Source organism: Benincasa hispida, chromosome 12, assembly GCF_027475165.1.
Source record: "Benincasa hispida cultivar pf3 chromosome 12, pf3_genome.v1.1, whole genome shotgun sequence".
NCBI lineage: Eukaryota > Viridiplantae > Streptophyta > Magnoliopsida > Cucurbitales > Cucurbitaceae > Benincasa > Benincasa hispida.
In genome coordinates, this window is record NC_143489.1 from 53900343 (window position 1) to 53911597 (window position 11255).

Consider the following 11255-nt stretch of genomic DNA (forward strand, 5'->3'; position numbering starts at 1 on the left):
ACAGGTGGCTTCTTTAAAATTACTTAGGGTTTAAGGATTCCTCTCAATAAGACACCTAATCTTGGCAACGTTTACCCTTACATCATCATTCTTTGTTTGTATTCAATTTTAGGGGTTTTCCATGTATAATCTATAAGATCGTGGCCAAATTCAACACATAATCCATGCTTCTGTCCAAATCTCACTCTCTTTGTTCTTAGAATCTCGCTCTCTCCAGCTTTCTCGCTGGTTTGGCTCTCGCGACTCTCGCTGGTCTTGCTCTCGCTCTTGCTTTCGCTCTCGCTCCCGCTCATGCTCTCGCTGTCGCTCTCGCTCCCGTTCTCTCCTACTGTCTCGCTAAGAATCTCGCTCTCTTTACTCTCGCTCTCTCCAATGTTCTCTCCAATCTCGCTAGTTTTCACGCGTGGTTACCTTCACTGCTTGTGGATTCCACTTCCTCTTCTTAACTCTTTCAAATTTTAAGAGTATATGGGCAATTAATTCACACCAATTCTTCCAATGAGTAGTGCCCAAACAAAAGTTATGTACTGCCTGTTGTCTCCTGAATTAGTTAGCATCCAACTTCCAATTAATCCTCATTGATTTTGCTCCCTTATTCATTATTTTTGGATAATGAATAAATTTCCAATTAATCCAATAAATTTTCAATTTCCAATTATTCATTTTTTTCCTTCTAAATTTTCACCCCTTTAAATAAAATTTCGTCTTGCTTATTTGACATTTAATTTTCTGTATGCGTAAAAATCTGGGTCATTACACTTCCATTATGGGATTCGATCCCTTCAAACCTTGAATCTTAGTTTATTGGTTTTACGGGTTAATGCTACTAAATGTTAAATAAAATTCTTCTGACTTTATTAGATAAATAAATTGTCTGTACATTACAATTACAAACTACAAGACCCATGAGATTTAGAACATCAACCCCAACATTTACAAATTCCTTCACATATTAAATATGCAAAGGAGTCTGCATTTGAAAGTTGAGCAATACAAAAGGTTGCTCTGGAAAAAAAATCTCCCCTATCCCTCCCACTCTTTTGCTTTCACACTTAGAGAAAAAAATTCTTTGACGAAAATTACATTTCTTCCCTTGACTTTCAAAAAAGATCCCACCATCCTCCTTGTCCAAAAAGAATAGCAGAGAAGGCTTGTGGTCGTGTCTTGCTCGTGGTCTTAAGTTCATGATCTTACTATTTATTCATGACTGGAGAAAATCTTTGAAGAGGTTCTACAAAGGTAAATTAATCTTCATCTCTCCTTGATAAACAACATGTTTAATCTATTTTTATTAATTCTGCAAAGTCTTTTCTCTCAATTCAAAAACAAAAGCAATAAAATGCTTTCGCATTGGGATTCAATCTCTTTATAGAGCGACCCGTGTTACCGGCTTAATAAGCCTACCATCTTGGGGACTTGTCCAAGTAGGGAGTTGGGAACATAACTATACAAGATGAATTCTCTCCTTCCCATCTTTAGGGTATGTAGATAAATTGCTCTCTTAAGTGTTGATTTTGGGTCTTAAATAATGAGACCTCACCCTTTCATGGCCCTGAGAGATTTGGTTTACAATTGGACTATAAAATGGTAATTTGACCCAGTCACAGTTACGAGCAGTGCATGAAAGGTCGACTTACTGGTAATGGTTATATCCATGGACACAGAAATATTCTACCGTGTGAAGAATGCAATTGTGGGTCTTTAATGGAGCCACACACAGTTATTGATTAGTTTAATTAATTAACCTCAAATCATTGGAGCTTATAGTCTATAGGTCCAATAGATTCTCTGCTAGTTCACTAAAGGTAAAACAAGGATTAATTTAGTTTTGCAAAAAAAAAAAAAAAAATTGAGTTATTCAAATTTAACAAGGGTGTGCATTAATTGTATAAATTACATTAATATAATGTATAGAGATATGTTATAATATATAGTTAATTTTGAATTGGTTTAAAAATTAAACTAATTTTGAATTGGTTTAAAAATTAAACTAATTTTGAATTGGTTTAAAAATTAAACTTTATAATATGAGAGTATTAATGTTTGGATAAGATTCAAACAAGCCACTTTTGCAGCTCTGCCCGGTAGAAAAAGTGGAACTCGAATAGTTGTCTGATAAAGGAAGGCAGTGCCAGTTCCGATCGAAGGAATAGGGGACATATAAGGGAATTATATGTCAGTTGTATTAGTTAACATAATGTATATAGATACATTATAAAGTTAATTTCGAATTAGACTCAAAATTAAACTATATAATATGAGAGAATAATATATTTGAATAAGATTCAAATATTAAATAATATGAATGAGATTCATATTTAGATTCATATTTATACTATAGATTAAGAGAGAGAAATACATTTGAATATGATTCAAATGTAATATTAATTAAATATATAATATTTAATTAATTTATATTTAATTGATTAGATTAATTAATATTTACTTAAATTAGATTAAATATGATTTAATTTAACTTTAGTTAAATTGTAACTCTCCATGGTTAAGGGAAGTTAAAGATTAGTTAAGGGAAGTTAAAGATTAGTTAAGGGAAGTTAATACGTAATTTACTTTCCTCTCTCTAAAAAAGGTCCAGAAGAATGTATTCTTAGGGTTGAATTAATGATCTCCATCTACTCTCAAGAGTTTTTTTTGTAAGTTTTCTCTCAATTACACTCAATCACTAACTCTTTAACAATTCTTTCAACATAACTGAGGAAAAATGTTTTCTCACAAGAGGATTATTCTTCCTCTTAGTATTCCAAAAAGTTGATTCCCACAAACTTAATCCTTGCCAGAGAATCATGAATAATCTGTTTATTTCCACCATGCTCAATCTGTTTATTCTTTTAATTCTGAGAACAATCTTTTCTCCCAAATTCAAAGACAAAATCGATAAAACGCTTCTGCATTAGGATTTAATCCCTTCAATTATAAGCTCCAATGATTCAAAATTAATTCATTAATCAACCTTCATTAACTATGAGGCAAACTACTATAGACCAATAGTTGCACTCTTATGCACTATAAGACATGTTGCATTCATGGATATAACCATTACACATAAGTCGATCATTCACAAGTTGTTCATTATTACTACTAGGTCAAAAGTCCATTTTACCCCTATAATTACCTTTATATCCTTAAGTACCATTGATCCCCTAATGAACAATTTGTTTATGGTCTAACCATAAACTAAGTCCCCCTCGGGCCAATGAGAGGGTGGGCTCCATTGTTCAAGTCTCAAAGTCAACTCTTAAGAGAACTACTCATCTACTTACCCTACACCGGAAGGAGTAAATTCTATCTTCTGAAATTACGTTCCAACTCCCTATATGGTAGGTTTATTGAATCAACGACTCAAGCCATTCTCACCCATGCAAATCAAACGACGAGTCTCATAGGCAGGAGTTCATAACTCACTCAAGATTAAGATCGAGTTACATATGATCATTATGTTAAATATCTCTTCAATTAATGAAGTTATAAAGAGAGATTAATTATTTAGCGATACAGTCTTATACAAACTTTTTGTATAGGATACTCCCACTCACATGTCTCCACATGAGCGATGGATTACATTGTATGTAACACTTACAAAGTGGGTCGTATCCATAGTATCACCAGGATAAGGCACCCAATCTTATCCATATACTATAGACCCTTTAGGTTATTACTTGAACATGATCCATTTGTATATCAACTACATATTGTTCAAGTTTCATGTAAATAACTTTGTATTTTGTTTATTGGATTGAGTTATGTAATATTAAGACATAAAATAAAATAGCAATTATTTTATTAATAATCAGTAAATTTATTTACAACCCACGAGTCTAAGGCATAAAACCCTATTGAGGATTGTGCCCTAAATCTCGTAGTTTGTCATGTATAAACGAAAATCATTTATTTAACAAAATAAGGAGTTATTTTATTTGACATTTAGACTTGTATATCTCAATCCAATAAATTAAAATCCGAGGCTATTTTATGTAACTTAAACATGCATGTGATTGACATACAGATGGATCATGTTTAAGTAATAACCTAAATGGTCTATAGTACATAGATAAGATCAGGTGCCTTATGCTAGTGACACTATGGATACTACCCACTTTATAATTGTTACAAAAGTTGTAAAATGTTACAAATGATTTGATCCTAATAATTCATGTGGAGACATGCGAGTGAGATAAACCTATACAAAGATTTTGTATAAGACCGAACCGTGAAATGATTAGTCTCTCTTTATAAAGTCGTTCAGAGATTAATATTTCATAGAATGACCTCAACCTTAATCTTGAGTGAGTTATGAACTTCTGTCTATGAGGACAATCCTTTAGCCTATATGAGTGAGAGTGGTTAGATTCTCCGACTCAATAAGCCTACATTTTGGGATTTGTCCTAGTAGGGAGCTGGGAACATAACTACACAAGATGGAATCCCCTCCTTCCCGTCTTTAGGGTAAATATATGAATTGCTCCCTTAAAGGCTGATTCCGAGTTTTGAACATTGACGCCTCTTCCTCTCACTGGCTCAAGAGAGATTAGTTTATAGTTGGACTATAAATTATTTGTTCAAACAGTTTGTTTATTAAAGGGATCAGTGGTACTTAAGAAGTTAGATTTAACTACATGGATAAAACGGTAATTTGATCAGTTGTAGTTATGAGCGATTCGTGAAGGGTGGACTTACTGTTGATTGATTTATCCATTGACACAAAAATATATCTATAGTGCGAAGAGTACATCGGTGAGTCTTTAGTGGAATGACCTACAATTAATGAATGTTGATTAATTTAATTAAAAATATTAATTAATTAATCTCATATCATTGGAGCTTCTACTTTGTAGGTCCACAAGGTTCTCTTGCTAGCTTACTAAGGGTGAAAAAAGAATCAATTAATTTTGGATTAATTTCAATTGTTCAAATGAAATAAGGAAATTAATTGTATAAGATACAATTAATATAATGTATATAGATACATTATAACATAAAGTTAATTTTGAATAAGATTCAAAGTTATACTTTATAATATATTAGATATAAATATTTTGAATAAGATTCAAATATTAATAATGTGAATGAGATTCATATTAAAACTATAAGTTATTGAGAGAATGTTATTTGAATATGATTCAAATAAAATTAAATATATAATTAATTCTTCGTAAATATTCATTTATTTATTAATATATTAAATTTTAGTTTAATATATAAATTATTTAAATTTAAAATAATAACTCCCATTGGGAGTTATTGTGAGTTGGTGGAGGTGAGTTTTAACTCCCTCTCCAACCAACTCACTCTCACATAAAAGAAAAGGGGAAGATTTGTTTTTTATTAGTATTTTTCCAATGCATAGATCACAAACAATCAAAGAGAAGTGTTCTCTCTGAGTATTTGATATTTTCCCCCAAACCGCTCTCATACAAATCTCTCCCTAACAAATTAAGAAGCTCACACATTCTTGATTTTTATCCTAGGAATAGCAAGAAAACCAAGTGGTAATGTCACCTGTTTGTGACTTGTTTGTTCATGAGAGGCATTTTTCAATTCGAGGGAGATCTTGTGTTCATGTTGTTCTATTTCGAGGAGATGAATTATGAGAAAAAAGTCTACAAGGATTAATTCTTCTCATCCTTTTCTCTCTAAAAGCATGGTGTAATTTATAAATGTTTATCCTGTTCTTCTATAATTTCTCTATTTTTTCGAGTTTTACAAATTGAATTATATTGGCACATGTGTTGTCATGCTTCCGCTTAGAATTCCATTCCTTCAAACCCAACACCCAATTCTATTGTTCTAAGTCGACATCATCCAAGTAATGTGGCACAACCTCATTTCGAAATCCATGTAGTTCTTCCCAAAACATATGGAATTCAGATTCTCTATATGCCTACATGCATTATAGTAGACCTTTAGAATTGTCTTGTCCTTGAAGTTTGTTGTGACGTTGTTCTTGTTGGGATTAATATCTTAAAGCTTTTAGATTTTTAATAAACATTTTCTTGTTAATTAATAAAATAAGTTGCTATTTCATTTTGTATTTTTCATAACATAATCCAATATTATGAAAAATTCAAGGTTATTATATTTTATCTTGAACAATATGTGGTTGACATACAAGTGAATCATGTTTAAGTAATAACCTCAAGGGGTCTATAGTATAAGGATAGGTTGGGCGTCTTATCCTGGTGATATTATGGATACGACCCACTTTGTAATCATTACAAATAATTAGATCCAAATTGTTCGTGTGAAGACATACGAATGGGAGTATCCTATATAAAGAGTTTTATAAAACTAGACCGCAAAATATTTAATCTCTCTTTATAAATCTGTTCAATGAAAATGTTAATATTTTGTAGGATAATTATATGTGACCCAATCTAAATCCTGAGTGAGTTATGAACTCTTACCTACGAGGGATCATCCTTTGATTTGTATGGGTGAGAGTGACATGTGTAGATTAAATAGAGAGCTGGGAACATAATTTCACAAGATGGAAATCATATCTTCCCATATAGGAAAATTAGATGAGTAGTTCCCTTAAGTGATGATTTTGAGATTTGAAAAATTGGGCCCATCCTTTCACTGGCCCAAGAGAGACTTGATTTATAGTTGTACCATAAACAAATTGTTCAATAGAGGATCAGTTGCACTAACAGAGAAAAAGTGATTATAGGGTTAAAACGAATATTTGACCTGTTGAGATCGGTGTCTTAATTCTCCCGGAGTCTTGTTGTTTTGTAAAGATACACATTGTTCAATGAATAAAATAAGTGTTATTTAATTTTGGCATTTACTCATATCCAATAAACAAAGCTCATTGGTTATCTTATGTGAACTTAAGCATGTATAAGTGATATACAAGTGGATCATGCCTTAAGTGATAACCTAAATATGTCTGTAGTATAAGGATTAAGGTGGGATACTTGATCCTAGTGACACTACGGATACGACTCGCTTTGTAGATGTTTGCAAGTATTGTAAACTACTACAGATGGTAGATCCTGACCACTCATGTGGAGACGTGGAGCGAAGGTGTCCTATACAAAGAGTTTGTATAAGACCTGGATCACGAGATGACTAGACACTGTATATAACGCCATTGATACTAGAGACTTGCATCTCACCTAAATGACCATAGATGACACGACCTCAATCTTGAGTGTTTTGGGAACTCCTGCCTTTGAGGGCGGTCCTTTGATTAGTATGGGCGAGAGTGGCCAGATTGGCAACTCAACATGCCTACACTTTTGGGGACTTGTTTGATCTGGGAGCTGGGAACTCAATCCACAATATGAATTCATTCCTTTCCCGAAGCAGGGATAAGTAGAGAGATTGCTCCCTTAAGGGCTGATTCCGGGGCTTGAACATAGTAGCCACAGCTTCCCTTTGGAAGAGAAGACTCGGTTATAGTAGGACTATGCCTTATATTCATTAGAGGGATCATTGGTACTTAAGGAGACAGATGTAACTATAGGGGCATAACGGTTATTGGCCCAGCTGTACTTATAAGCGATCTATGAAGGGTTGTCGCATTGCTGATTGGTTAAGATGGACACATAATATATCTGTGGTAAGGAGAGTTCAGCTGTTGATCTTTAGTGGAGTGTCTGACAGTTAACGGATGGTGGATCCCGTGACTAAAGAGTTTAGTCAGTTATTCACGTACCGTTGAAGCTTCGAGCTATAGGTCCATGAGGTCCCCTTGGTAACTCAATGGATTTAGTTGAGGATAAGTTGTAACGACCGGATCCTTACACATTATGATCCGACTGCTACGACATGCATACTTAGACTTTTCTATCATGAGATGAGTTTGGTGAAAATTTCAAAGAACATATCTAAATTTTATTAATTAGATAGAAAACTATATAAAAAAGTTTATTTATCAAAACTCCAGGATCCATAAAACAATAGCGTGGTGGTACAAAATGCATATGCCTATAATAGTGAGTTTGATTGTTGGCCATTTGAGCGACGTCCAATTCTGCCATCTACGCTGTGTCCTTACCTACAAAGTCTGTAAAAATATAGGATGAGTATATAATATATCCAGTAAGTAGTTCGCACGTAGGGTAGTGACCAAATGCACAATCACAAGCAACATGTCATGAAAACATATGGTTGGGACCGAAAACGTATAATAACATGTGGTGGTCGGTTATGCTTCCAACATAAATCTCTCCACCCTGATAGGAAGATGAGGACCTAAGCAAAAACTAACCCATCTGATGATTAGCGGGTCATGCAGTCAGTAGGGCCAGAGTCGCATCCAACATCAACCATTAGCATAAACATAATATTGAACTAGAGGGGTGCAACCATACATACTCTGCTAGTCCCTAGCATAAACATAACGTAAGATTAGGCCTGAAGGGGTACAACCATACATGCCCTGCCAGCCCTGGAAGCATAAATTTGTCTGCCCTGATAGGAAGATGAGGACTTAAGTGGAAACTAACCCATCTGATGATTAGCGCGTCAAGCAGTCAGTAGGGCCAGAGTCGCATCCAACATCAACCATTAACATAAACGTACGATTAGACTGGAAGCATAACTTACACCTAATTAAAACTTGATTTTAACATAATCGTGAACAAACATAATGCATGGGGTCCCTTGTAGAGAAACATGTTTTAAACATGTAATGCAATATAATAATTAACATAATCATGCAACATAATAAAGGTACACTACTATAGAACACTTAAAGAGAGGGTGAGATAAACTACTTACCTTGACTGTGATCTAATTATTGCTTATTATTCTTTATGATTTGATTAGTAGAGCCTTTCCCTTTTTAAATCAAAAGAAGAAATTTGGGCAGCACCTTACCCGAGCTTTTCTCTTTTAATCTCACAAAACTTCCTCATTCACACTTACTTTTTCACACGATTCTTTGTTACTCAGATTTGTTTGAGAATGGGTTAAATCTTCGGCAAATGGTTCTATTTATAGTAGTTTTCAGCTCTTCTCAGTGTGACAAATCATCCTACATGTGGCTTCTTTAGAATTACTTAGGGTTTAAGGATTCCTCTCAATAAGACACCTAATCTTGGCTAACGTTTGCCCTTACGTCATCATTCTTTGTTTGTATTCAATTTTAGGGTTTTTCCATGTATAATCTATAAGATCGTGGCCAAATTCAACGCATAATCCACGCTTCTGTCGAATCTCGCTCTCTTTGTTCTCAGAATCTCGCTCTTTCCAGCTTTCTTGCTGGTTTGGCTCTCGCGGCTCTCGCTCTAGCTCTCGCTGTCACTGGCTGCGCTCTCGCTCTCGCTGGTCTCGCTCTCGCTCTCGCTCTCACTCCTGCTCTTTCCTACTATCTCGCTAAGAATTTCGCTCTCTTTACTCTCGCTCTCTCTAATGTTCTCTCCAATCTCGCTAGTTTTCACGTGTGGTTGCCTTCACTGTTTGTGGATTCCACTTCCTCTTTTTAACTCTTTCAAATTTTAAGAGTATATGGGCAATTAATGCACCTCCAATTCTTTCAATGAGTAGTGTTCAAACAAAGGTTATCTACTGCCCATTGTCTCCTGAATTAGCTAGCGTCCAACTTCTAATTAATCCTCCCTGATTCTGCTCCCTTATTCATATTATTTATTTATTTATTTTTGGATAATGAATAAATTTCCAATTTCCAATTATTCTTTTTTTTTCCTTCTAAATTTCCACCCCTTTAAATAAAATTTCGTCATGCTTATTATTTGACATTTAATTTCCTGTATGCATACAAATCTGGATCGTTACATTCTTCCCCCCTTAAGAACTTTCGTCCTCGAAAGTTTCTAGGTTCTTAAAAAGATAAGGGTATTTGTCTTTCATCTCTTCTTCTCGTTCCCATGTAGCTTCTTCCACTTGCTGATTTTTCCAGAGAACCTTCACTAAACTCATCTCCCGATTACAAAGCGACTTCTTCTCTCTTGCTAGGATGCAAACTGGAGTCTTCTCATATTCCAAGTTTTCACTTATTTGTAGAGGTTCATAATTTACTACGTGTGATGGGTCAAACACGTATTTTCGAAGCATCGATACATGAAAGACATTATGTATTGTAGAAAGTGTGGGTGGTAATGCCAATCGGTAAGCTACTTGACCAATACGTTCTAATATTTCAAAGGGTCCAATAAAGCGAGGGCTAAGCTTGCCTTTTCATTCGAAATGCATAATGCCTTTCATTGGTGCTACTTTTAGAAATACGTGATCTCCTATTTTGAATTCCAATTCTTTTCGTCGATTATTAGCATAACTCTTCTATCTGCTTTGGGCTATTCACATTTTTTTTCTCGAATTAGCTTGATTGACTCTAATGTTTGTTGTACCAATTCAGGCCCTAATAGTGTTCGCTCCCCGATTTCATCCCAGTGTAGAGGGGATCTGCATTTCTTTCCGTACAAAGCTTCGAAGGGAGCCATACCAATTGTCACCTGATAACTATTATTATAAGCAAATTCTATAAGGTGTATTTGCGAATCCCATGCTCCAGTAAAATCCAGAGCACATGCCCTCAACATGTCCTCTAGGATTGATTAACTCGTTCTGTTGGGTCATCAGTTTGTGGATGGAAGGTTGCGCTGAAATTTAGTTGTGTACCCCTTGATTTCTGCAAACTTTTCCAGAATTTGGACAAAACGAGGGTCTCGATCTGAAACAATTGATATTGGGACTCCATGTAACCGGATGACTTCTTTTAAGTACATTTGAGCTAGTGTAGTGTGAGTGGTTTTGCATGGTAGGAAGTGGGCCGATTTGGTGAGTCGATCTACAATCACCCAAATCATGTTGTGGCCTTTAATAGTTCTTGGGAGTCCTGAGATGAAGTCCATAGAAATATGTTCCCATTTCCATTCTGGAACATTTAGAGGCTGGAGGAGTCTTTGTGGTAGTTACCATAGAGCTTTCACCTGTTGACAAACCAAACATTTACTTACATAGTCAGCTATATCTTTTTTTTTTTTTTTTCATGTTATACCACCAGTAATGTGCTTTCAAGTCTCGATACATTTTGGTACTCCCAGAATGTATTGAAAAGCATGATTCATGAGCTTCCTTCAGTAGTTCTTTCTTGATTTCTTCATCATCTGGTACACATAGATGCCCACGGTAGAGGAGTGCAGAGTCTAGGGATGTAGATAATTCATTAGTTTCTCCATTTTCTGACTGTAGTTGTTTGTTTATGTGTTTATCTATTTGTTATGCATCAATTATCCTTTTCCTTAATGCAGGTCTTACAATTAACT